We start from the raw sequence: 9,604 nt of genomic DNA, 5'->3' as shown, positions 1-9,604 counted from the left end.
CTTCAAGGGGTCTTTCCTCTGAGTTTCACATATTCAGGGCCTACTGCTGACTCCAGCAAACTTCGTTTGTGCGCGTCTACCCAGCGCGAAGAGGAAAGCCTAGGCAGCCGACTGGGAGTAGAGCAGCACTGGTGTCTTGTTTTCCCCCTGGAGGTCGAATAGGCAATAGCAGAACAAGAACCAGCGAGCGACAAAAATCATGCAAGCGATTCGGGCTAAGCATCCCTGAGCAAGGCGGCAGCAGCACTGGAGGACATTTCTAGCAGTGGCGGTGACTCCTGTCCTGCAGGACTGGGAAAACAGTCAGGGAAAGGACTGTCTGTCTTTGCTCTCGTTGGGTTGCCTGGGGAGGGAGGCTCTTAGTTGCAGCCTAGGAGATAAATATCCTCACTAGAGACCCACCAATGGTCAGATTTGCGTGTGTGGCCTTAAGCCTGGAGTCCAGCATCAAAGCAATACAAGATACCGTGGCTCCTTTATGTCAGCAGAGACTCCTTTTGGAAACTACATTGTTTAAAGTATCATTCAGCTGTAAAATAATCTAATGTTTGCATAAAGTACACCTTGTTGACTATCTTTTTAGCAAAAGCAGCTATTGATAAAATAGATGCTTTCTTGAAAAGCCTTTGAAACCTTGTGAAAACCCTGAACTCCTTCTGCCTGGAACTGTTGGTCTCAATACTCTCTTTCGTTCAGTCCTTTCTCTGTTCTTCCCTGCTTGCTTTCTAGCCAGCGTGTGCACTGAGAAGCAAGGGCTACTGCTTTGCAGTCGGAGAGGCACAGCACCAGTGAGGCTGGCGTTCAGCATGTCCCCTTTTGCCTGGGGGAAACATGCACTGAAAGTCTGGAGACCTAGAAGCGAGGCAGTGGAGGCAGCCTGCTTTTTCTGTCTGAGCCAGTCATTTGTGCTGCTGCCGACTCTGCCCACTGTTCTTCCTGGGGAAGGGGCAAAAGTGCCTCTTTATTTGCTTACAGCGGTACTTCAGGGCTCTGCTGTCACCTGCATGCAGAGTCATTTGCAAACAGGCTGTATCGCTGGGGAGCAGAAATGAGTTTTTTTTAAACCCTAAGCAGATTTATAGTCTGGTTTCCTGTCATATCTTTGCATTTTCCTTCTCCGCCCCTCCCAGTCTCTGACACACTTTTTCTTACTTTCTGTGTCGCTCTTTGCTCATTCTGACGCCAGTGCACTTGCTTTCTTTATTCCTGGTTCTCCCTAAACTTTTGGCACTTTAGAGGCCAGGGAGTATTTTACTCCTTGTGTTTCCTTTACTTTTCAACAGCTGCAGAGCACAAATAACCTCTCCAAGACTCCTAGAGAGACACTGACAATTGCATGGAGGCGACGTAAAGAGTTTCAGCCTGCAGCAGCTGCAGCAAGACAGCCCGGTCACTCATGAGCACCCAAGGTAAGGAAAGCAGCTGTCAGATCAGCTCCACCTCACTGCTGGCTAGGACAGCACTTGACTATAATCACTACAAGTTCCACTTTCACCTTTCACCTTTCTTGTGTTCATTTTCAAGAGTATGTTTCTTTGAAAATGATTGCGTTCGCGCCTTCCTTGCCCTCAGCCAGGTCTCGTTGTAGTTTGCATGCACCGATACTTGGAGCTGAGGGTTCAGTGAGGTACTGTAGCTGTAGCTGGAGATGCAAGTGTGTTCTTAAAGAGAGTGTGCACCGGGAAGGAGAGTTGAAATGGAGATCTAGAGAGGGGAGATGAAAAGACTGGTCATCAGCACTGGCCTCCAGGGAATTTCTGGTTCTACCCACAGTGTGTTGCGCCCTGGCCTTTCCCTTAAATCTCTTCACGGGAGTTATGCTTTCTGTTAAGTAATAAAATCTTTCTCTTTTGTTTTTTTATCTTTTAATTTGTTCTTCTCACTTATTTTATTCTTTTCTCAACCCTAATGTATCTCTTACTATCTTTTTCACCATCTTTTTATGCCTGTTTTTCATCAAGCATATTTTCTGTGTGACAAATGTTCCCCTTGTTTGTTCCTTTCCTTTCCCTCCGCCTTCTCTTTCTTGCCTGTGCAGTAGACTGTACATCCTCCCCCATGTTCTTAATCTTTCTCTCCTTCCCCTCTGTCAGTTCCTTCTCTGTCTTGTGTTCCCCTTTCCCATTGCTCCTCTAGCTTGTCACACGCACTCCTACTTCCTGCTCCATCCGCTTTCTTATGTACACAGCCTACATTGCTGCCCTGCAAAGTTAATTTTGCACACACAGTGGTGTTGCCTCTCCGCTGGATTGTCCTTGCACACACACGCTGCTTTCCTGTCTGCCCTTTCATGTACATATGCAGGATTTGCATATGTACAGGTTTGGGGATGCATCCCCAAATACAAGACTTGCATGGCTTCCTTCCAATTGTCAGGCTCATATTGAGTCATTTAAAACTAATTTTTTTAACACCTATAACACACCATAGCTTCCTCTCCACTCACTGCCCTGACTTCATGTATTCTATCCCTTCTCTTTCTATCATCCCACTCCTTCCTAAGTCCTTACCACAACTCTCCGCCAGGTTTCTCTATCTGTTTTTATCTTGATGTTGCATTCATATTGGGAGGAACTACTGATGCAGATGGCCTTACTCTGTGCTGTCTTAGCATCCCCGCTGAGTACCTGTAGGGGAACTGGAGGAAGTATTGCAGTCTGTCAGCTCCTCTTTCCTTTGCAAAATATGCAGTCTGCAGCAGCATAAGAGCTTAGTGATGGGACTGAAGGTAGATGAGAAAATGGGAGAGCACAATCAAAAATGACTTTGGAAAACTGTAAAAATTGTTCTCATTGATCATAAGCCTTTTCACTAAACTTAATAAAGTTTTCAACTTCCTGCCCCACAGCAGAACTTTTTTGCTCTGACAGTGGTGTAGGTTTTGTCCTGTTGATTCCTATGGGATATCACATCTCAGAGGTTCTCAACTCTAACGCTGTAGTGGGAGTAACTTTGCTCCTAGGATCTGAAAACAGCTCATTTCTTTTATACCAGATATATTGGTGAGTCACCAAGATTAGGCATGGCTAAAAGCTGCATCCAAGGACAATATCTGGTATTATTTCTTGTTTAAGTTTGTAAGCTTTGAACCAGGTATGACAAATACGTACATTTCTTTGATGAAGCCTTTTAGCCTAACCTTCTTAAGCAGGACTGTTGAGACTGAAGATTTATTTCTAGGGATGTTCTGATGTGGGCTTTTGGGGACTGAATAAGGATCGCTTATTAAACTCAGCTGAATTAATAAGAGGATTATTATGTGGGAGAATTCTCTTAGCAATCTGTCCTGCTCTCTCAAATTGTCCATCTCCTTATGAGTGAAAGGAGCTTAAATTTTATGTTTGCAATTATAATATATCCTTTCTGATTCAGAGCTAGCAAAGTGTGGCCTTTGAGCTGTTAGCATTCTCTTCTGAATACAGAAGCAGGTACATTAAAATACCTTTGTCTTTTGGGTCTTTGAAAGTCCACAAGCCTAGAACAATAAGAGATGTTCATTTTGTACATGCAGGTCTAATATGACTCTTTCTTACTCTGTTACAACTCATCTTGTGATGTGAAAAGTACTCGTGTTCCTTTTAGTCATTCTGCAAAACTTGTATGATGATTTTGTGCTTTGTTTTTTCAGTATTCTGGGCCTCCATTACTGGTTCTTTTTGTAAGGCCTTGACATCTCCCAGAAATAAATTGGTTGAGACATCTCTTCTTTCTCTCTCTCTTTCCTGCTCCCTCCTTTTTGTTTTTCATTATGATAGTTTGCTGTATGTTGAATTAAAAATGGGCATTGCCAAATTTCGGTTGTGACAGTTGCAAGGGGACCTGGAGCCAGAAATTTGTGTGTGTGTGTGTAGTTTCTTGAGCCATGTGCCTGGCAGAGGAGAAATTTCAGCTGGAAAGAGCCTCAAAGCTTTCCATCCTACCAAGCAAATCACTATATTGAGAGGGTCAATCCCAGAACAGAAATTCAGAACCACGTTTGACTCCCTGTTGTTATGCAAATAGTTACTTCCAATTAGGTTTAAGTCAGAATTAAGAGAAAAAAAAACTTTCAACATGGGTGCAAGGAGAGCCATCTGACTGCATGTATGTGTTAAAATTAAAGGCAATTTGAACCTTATCCAGAAGGATGCATCCCAAGTAACTGGGATATGCTGAAGAAATCTGAATGAGTTATACCAAATGACCTTGGTTTATATACTGTTGCTTGGTGAAATTATTAATCAGATACATGGAGTGGTTGCTCACAGAGGATGAAATTTATAGAGATCCTTATTTCTCCCAATATTATGCCTATATTACCGAGAGAGAACAAGCCACTCACTTTTTAGCAGATGTCACAACTCTCTCTGATATTGAAATGCACATTTCGCTTAGGTGTGGTCATTAAGGTTGTGTAACTCACGGTGGAATTTGACCTATGGCAGCTTTCTTTGAAGTAGCCTCCATAGCAATCAAAACTTAAAAGAACAAGGAATATGGGACCAGGTCTTGTGACTTTCAAACTGGAGGGTAAAAATCATAAACCTTACCAAGTTTAGTTGAGTTTTGCCACTGATATCATCGAGAAATTATTTTTGGCTTGGCTGTTTTGTCACTGCTGTCTGTAGGATTTGCATTCTCAGAACACTGTCCGTTTTGCTGAGAATACAGTATCTGCAGTAAATCTGCAATTCCTTTTTCAGAACAAATGATGGGGTTTTCTCAGGTGTACATGTAATAAGATTCTCCATCTCCTCCCTTCCCCCAAACTCTCTCTTAAGTGCTGCCTTCACCCTCTAGTCTGGGTCAGTTATTTAATGGCAATGAACATTTTCAGGAAGGTAACCTTTCTGCTTGTGATTTGTTCAAGGACTCTGGAATTATAATGGTTGCTGTGGCACACATCCAACAAGTGATAAAACCTTCTTTCTACTTCTTTAGTCAGTATTCTCTCCCTATATTACCCTCTCATTTTTGCTTCTCTCAGGCAAAAGGAGAATACAGTGCCAGTCTGTTTAAAATACGATGAGACAAAACAGCAGATCTGCCATGTACCCCATCATGGTGTGTCCCAGCTGTGGGCAGTGATTACTCCTTGGCTGGAGTTTTCACACTGACTTTTGTTAAACATAAAGGTCTTTTCTGAACTTTGATTTTGAATACCTCTCTTCCTTCATAATCTTCTGCCAAATATTTGAGCTCTAGGAATGCTGATAGTTTGTGAGTACCATGAATTCACATGCTTAATGATCTACAGGGGGTGCATTTAACATTTTACCAGTGGGTAAGGCCTTTGTACATTTTTATACAAAAGGCAAACACATACACAGCGGGAGGGGGGAAGTTCACAGCTCATGAAAGTACATTACTAATATCAGCAAAAGTTGGCAATGAGTTGTGCATTGTCTGCTATCACTGCTGAGCACATAGTGAAGAGAATATTCTTGTTATGTTAGTCCCACAAAACCTATTTTATCTTCAGTGCTGGATGGGGCATTACTTTCTAATGCTGTCTACTTCAGCTAATCTGTTTAACAACTCAAGAGGAAAGAGAAATTTGTCAAATCTCACTGGAAATCTATCACAAATGTCAAATGAAATGCTGTAACGTTCTGGTTTTGTCAAAAGGATAAATGTATATACAGCTGTGTATATGGTATTATTTGTAGTAATTGTTGCCTCAGTGAATTTGTCTGTGTAAAGTAACATTGTGTAGTATTAATGGATATGTTTGTTCTGGTCCCCGAGGGCAGTTTGGCCTTACACAAAGATACTTGTTATTTGCCCACCTCTGATAGTCTGCCCTGTTTTTTGCAGTTCAGGGGAGGAATACAGCTTCGTTGTTACCAATGAAAGATTCCCACTGGCCTCCTGAGCACTGGTTGTTTGCTGGCAAATTCTCCTCAGGTTGTAATTGAGGTGCTGCAGAGTAAATTTAACATAGAGTTTCTGTTTAAAATGGGATAAGGATTTTTCTCCATTTGAATGCAGAAAAAGCTGTATGCTAGCAGTACATATATAGTTATCATTAGCAGTTAATGGATTGTTTCCACTTAATTTTTTACAGCTCTGTATGTATATAAACATTTCTAATCTAGCTATGCCCATACTTGAAATCAGTATGAGTATGCTTAAAAGGTTGTTACACTTGTTTAATATGTTTGAGCACAAAAGTAAGCACCTCCAGGGTTTGAAACACCAATAAAGAAACCTTTCAAATGTTTCCCTCTGTGAAGCTGAATCCTAAGCAAACTGGGAAAACACCCAAAGATTGCTTCAACTGTTTTTCTAAAGATTACACCAAATACACTTCATTTCCAAACTACAGTGCAACTGGTGATTGAATCTTTTTTACTTGATCATCAACTGAAAGATTATCACATTTATAAGAATATTTGAAGGCTTTTGGCTTTTAACATCTTAATTAAAATACCAGTGGCATTGACCATTCACTGACCAAACTGGTCTGTTCCATGAAGTCTGCCTTTAAAAGAACTTTTCCTCCCCATTTGCAGTTTTGCTTAGATCCTCTCCAAAGTCTACTGGTGCATCCCCATCTTTTACAAGAACAAGTCACAGTGTCTATCCAGCAGCTGCTGCCTGCATCTCTATGTCTTGGCTTTTTCTGAATTGTAGAATCATAGAATCATTTAGGTTGGAAAAGACCCTTAAGGTCATTGAGACCAGCCATTAACCTCACACTACCAAGTCCACCACTAAACCATGTCCCTGAGCACCGCATCAAGGTAGTTGCCATTCAATATGTTTTTCATAGTTTGTAATGACATAGTTAGTGAGATCATCAAACTCATTTCACTAACGTCTTGCACTGACTGAAAATATAAAATTCCGTAAACTTTTTCCGCCTTCTTTGTTATGGCTGAGCTGATTTTTTCCTGGTAAAAAACTCAAGCTTAAGGTAAGACCCTTCTCTGCTACCACACTGCTAGTCTTCCTTCACAGTCCCTGCCAAAACAAGTCAGATATTTAATTGTTTAAGAAGATTTTGAGTGTGTTTCATCCTTCCAGTAGCATATTTCTGTATTTCCAATTATATATTTTTCAGGAAGACCCAAGATGAACATGTTTTATTGCAGAAGATTTCATTTCCTTCTGTCTTTTATTCTCTCATTTTTGCATTTATGCCATGAAAGATATTAATGCAGTATGAAACAAAAAAATATTTAAACTTTTGTGTTAGGACAAAAAAGAGTGTGTTTTTCTTCTGCTTTAGTTGTTAGAAAAAAGTGAAGGAGTATTAAATTTCCTGTAAGGCTGGAAACACTGAATCAGTTTTGGGTTTTTTTTAATCTGCAAGTCTGTGGTCTGAAGGAAAAATGATACTTGGGCATTTTCGTATGGAGTGTTACACTACCAAACGGTATTTTTGTGACTTGCCCTTATCCATAGTTGAGAACAGTATCCAGGCCGTTTTGCTGGATTAAATGCTATTGACTGCAACACTTTCACTGAATCACTGAACACCTAGGGTTGCACACCTGGGAGAGTAGTGTCTGGCTCGATAGTTACTTTAGAAGCCATGTGAGAATATGGTATCAGGAAGGACTGAACTTTTTCACCTGCAAAGAACAATTGGAAAATTCTAGGTCTAAGACAGAAATGGTCAGAATACGAATGCCGCTTTGAAGGCTGTGAACTTAATGACAAGCTCCTTGATATATTGTAGAACTTTCTGCAATGCAGAAAAATGCAAACTCATTGCAATTGCATCATTACAACATCATAATAGTGCATAAATCCAAAGCTATTTGAGCACAATAGTATTAGAAATATTGGATGCAAACCTATTAAATAGCTAATGCCATCAGCACAGATCTAAGTACAGTCTCTGCACAAAGGGACTGGAACAGTAAAGATAATTTGAACGTTCACTGCTTTGAGGAAAGAACATAATAAAAGGCAGACGGTGGTTTGTTACTGTTACTTTGGTCCTCACAGGACATCCCAGGTCCTCTCAACCTTCAGTCTGGCCCGTTTGTCTGACTTACCTCACTTAATATCTCCTTTCCTCTTCCTCTCTGATTCTGATTATCATCCCATATACGGTAGTTTCATCAGTCGAGTGAAGATAACTAACAAACTTCTTTCTAGACAGCATGCTTTAGAACTGAGGATATCTGTCACCTCCAGTTTGTGACCGATCCAAAGGTAAATGAAGCAATGTATCAAGCACAGCAAATGAAAACACCAAAAATCAGAGGGAAGGCAGAGATAGGCTATTTTGCTTTAGCAAGGTTTCTAGACCTCACTGACAAAGTCATACTTTCATCTGAGAGATTCTTCCACTTCTTTTCCATTCTCTTGTGGAGAATGCTTAACACATACAGCTGGCTGTAGTGGGACAGGTTGTGCTGTGTTTCAGACAACATGGTCCAGTATTGATCCTCTGGTCCTGCACATAGAGCCGCTGTAAAGCGTCAGATCAGGGCATCAGACTCTGTGGGCTGTGCAATGCCACATCCTGGCATTCTGTATAATGCTCTACATGTCTAGAAATGGGTTACTTCCCACCTTCCTCCACCCCTCATGTGGAGGCAGTGAACTCTGTAGTCTCAAACCAGAAATTTGTTCTGCTGTGAATTTGGCCTCACACAAGCCTGAGAGGAGACATGCAGCTGTCTGCTGCCCAAACCAGAAGTCCTTATTTCCTCCAGAGAAAAACATAGTGAATTGAGTAAACGCCTTCTGATGGTTGGATGTGGGTTATGAGCCACCAGCTGGACCATTCTGTCCTGAAAAGGAGCGGCAACATTTTGGGCTAAGTGCTAAAGGTTTGCGTATAAGAATCCAAAAGGAGAAAGAAACTTAAAGAGTTATTCTGGAAATTAGAATGGGGATAACTCTGATTTACAGAGGCTGACATCACCACTCCTCTGGAGATACAGGGTCTGTGCGTAGCAGTTGCGTGAAGAAAGTTGGTAGTCCTCACTCAGCTCACCTCAACTCTACTGTTCACCTCATCACCACAACTGCTAATAAAATGTCCAGTGTTTCCCAAATCAATCTTGACGATTACATCTCTGAGCTGTGGCTGTTGGCTATTCCAAGCGAATGACAGCGTAACAGCAATGTAAAATTGTCCTGATGTATATGAAGTTGGGCAAAATAAAAATGGGTAGCAACTTTTGATATCTTTGGCCTTGCATTTTGAGTAAATGTTATCAAGAGGCAGAATTCTATTTTTAACAGATTGGTTTTTTATTTTTACTTTTCTGAGGTCGGATTTTAACTCACTACAAGTAAAGCTTTGCCAAATTTTGTTTTAAAACTTTGCTGATTTTTATTTTTCTGATAAGACTTCTATTTCCTCATGATTAAAAAATCATTGAATATGTGGAATGGTACTAGGAAGTATTGTCTGAATGTTGCAGTTTCTCTTCATTCAGATTCATTGCAACTGCTGACTCATCGAGTTACGTGGTTCAGCATTCCAAAAATGCCTGAACAGCTCCAGCCTCTGAGACTGTGGTTAAGCATCTAGCAGCACCCCTGCTGAAAGCCTGGCTTTGGCCACTTGTTGCTGCTTTTGCACTACCTTTAGTGCCCTAGAATTTGCAGGGTCATGTGGTGAGCTGGATGAAGAAACTGATCCAGTTGAAACTTG

This window comes from Egretta garzetta, unplaced genomic scaffold, assembly GCF_000687185.1.
Source record: "Egretta garzetta isolate BGI_Z169 unplaced genomic scaffold, ASM68718v1 scaffold299, whole genome shotgun sequence".
NCBI lineage: Eukaryota > Metazoa > Chordata > Aves > Pelecaniformes > Ardeidae > Egretta > Egretta garzetta.
This window is presented reverse-complemented; position numbering follows the sequence as displayed.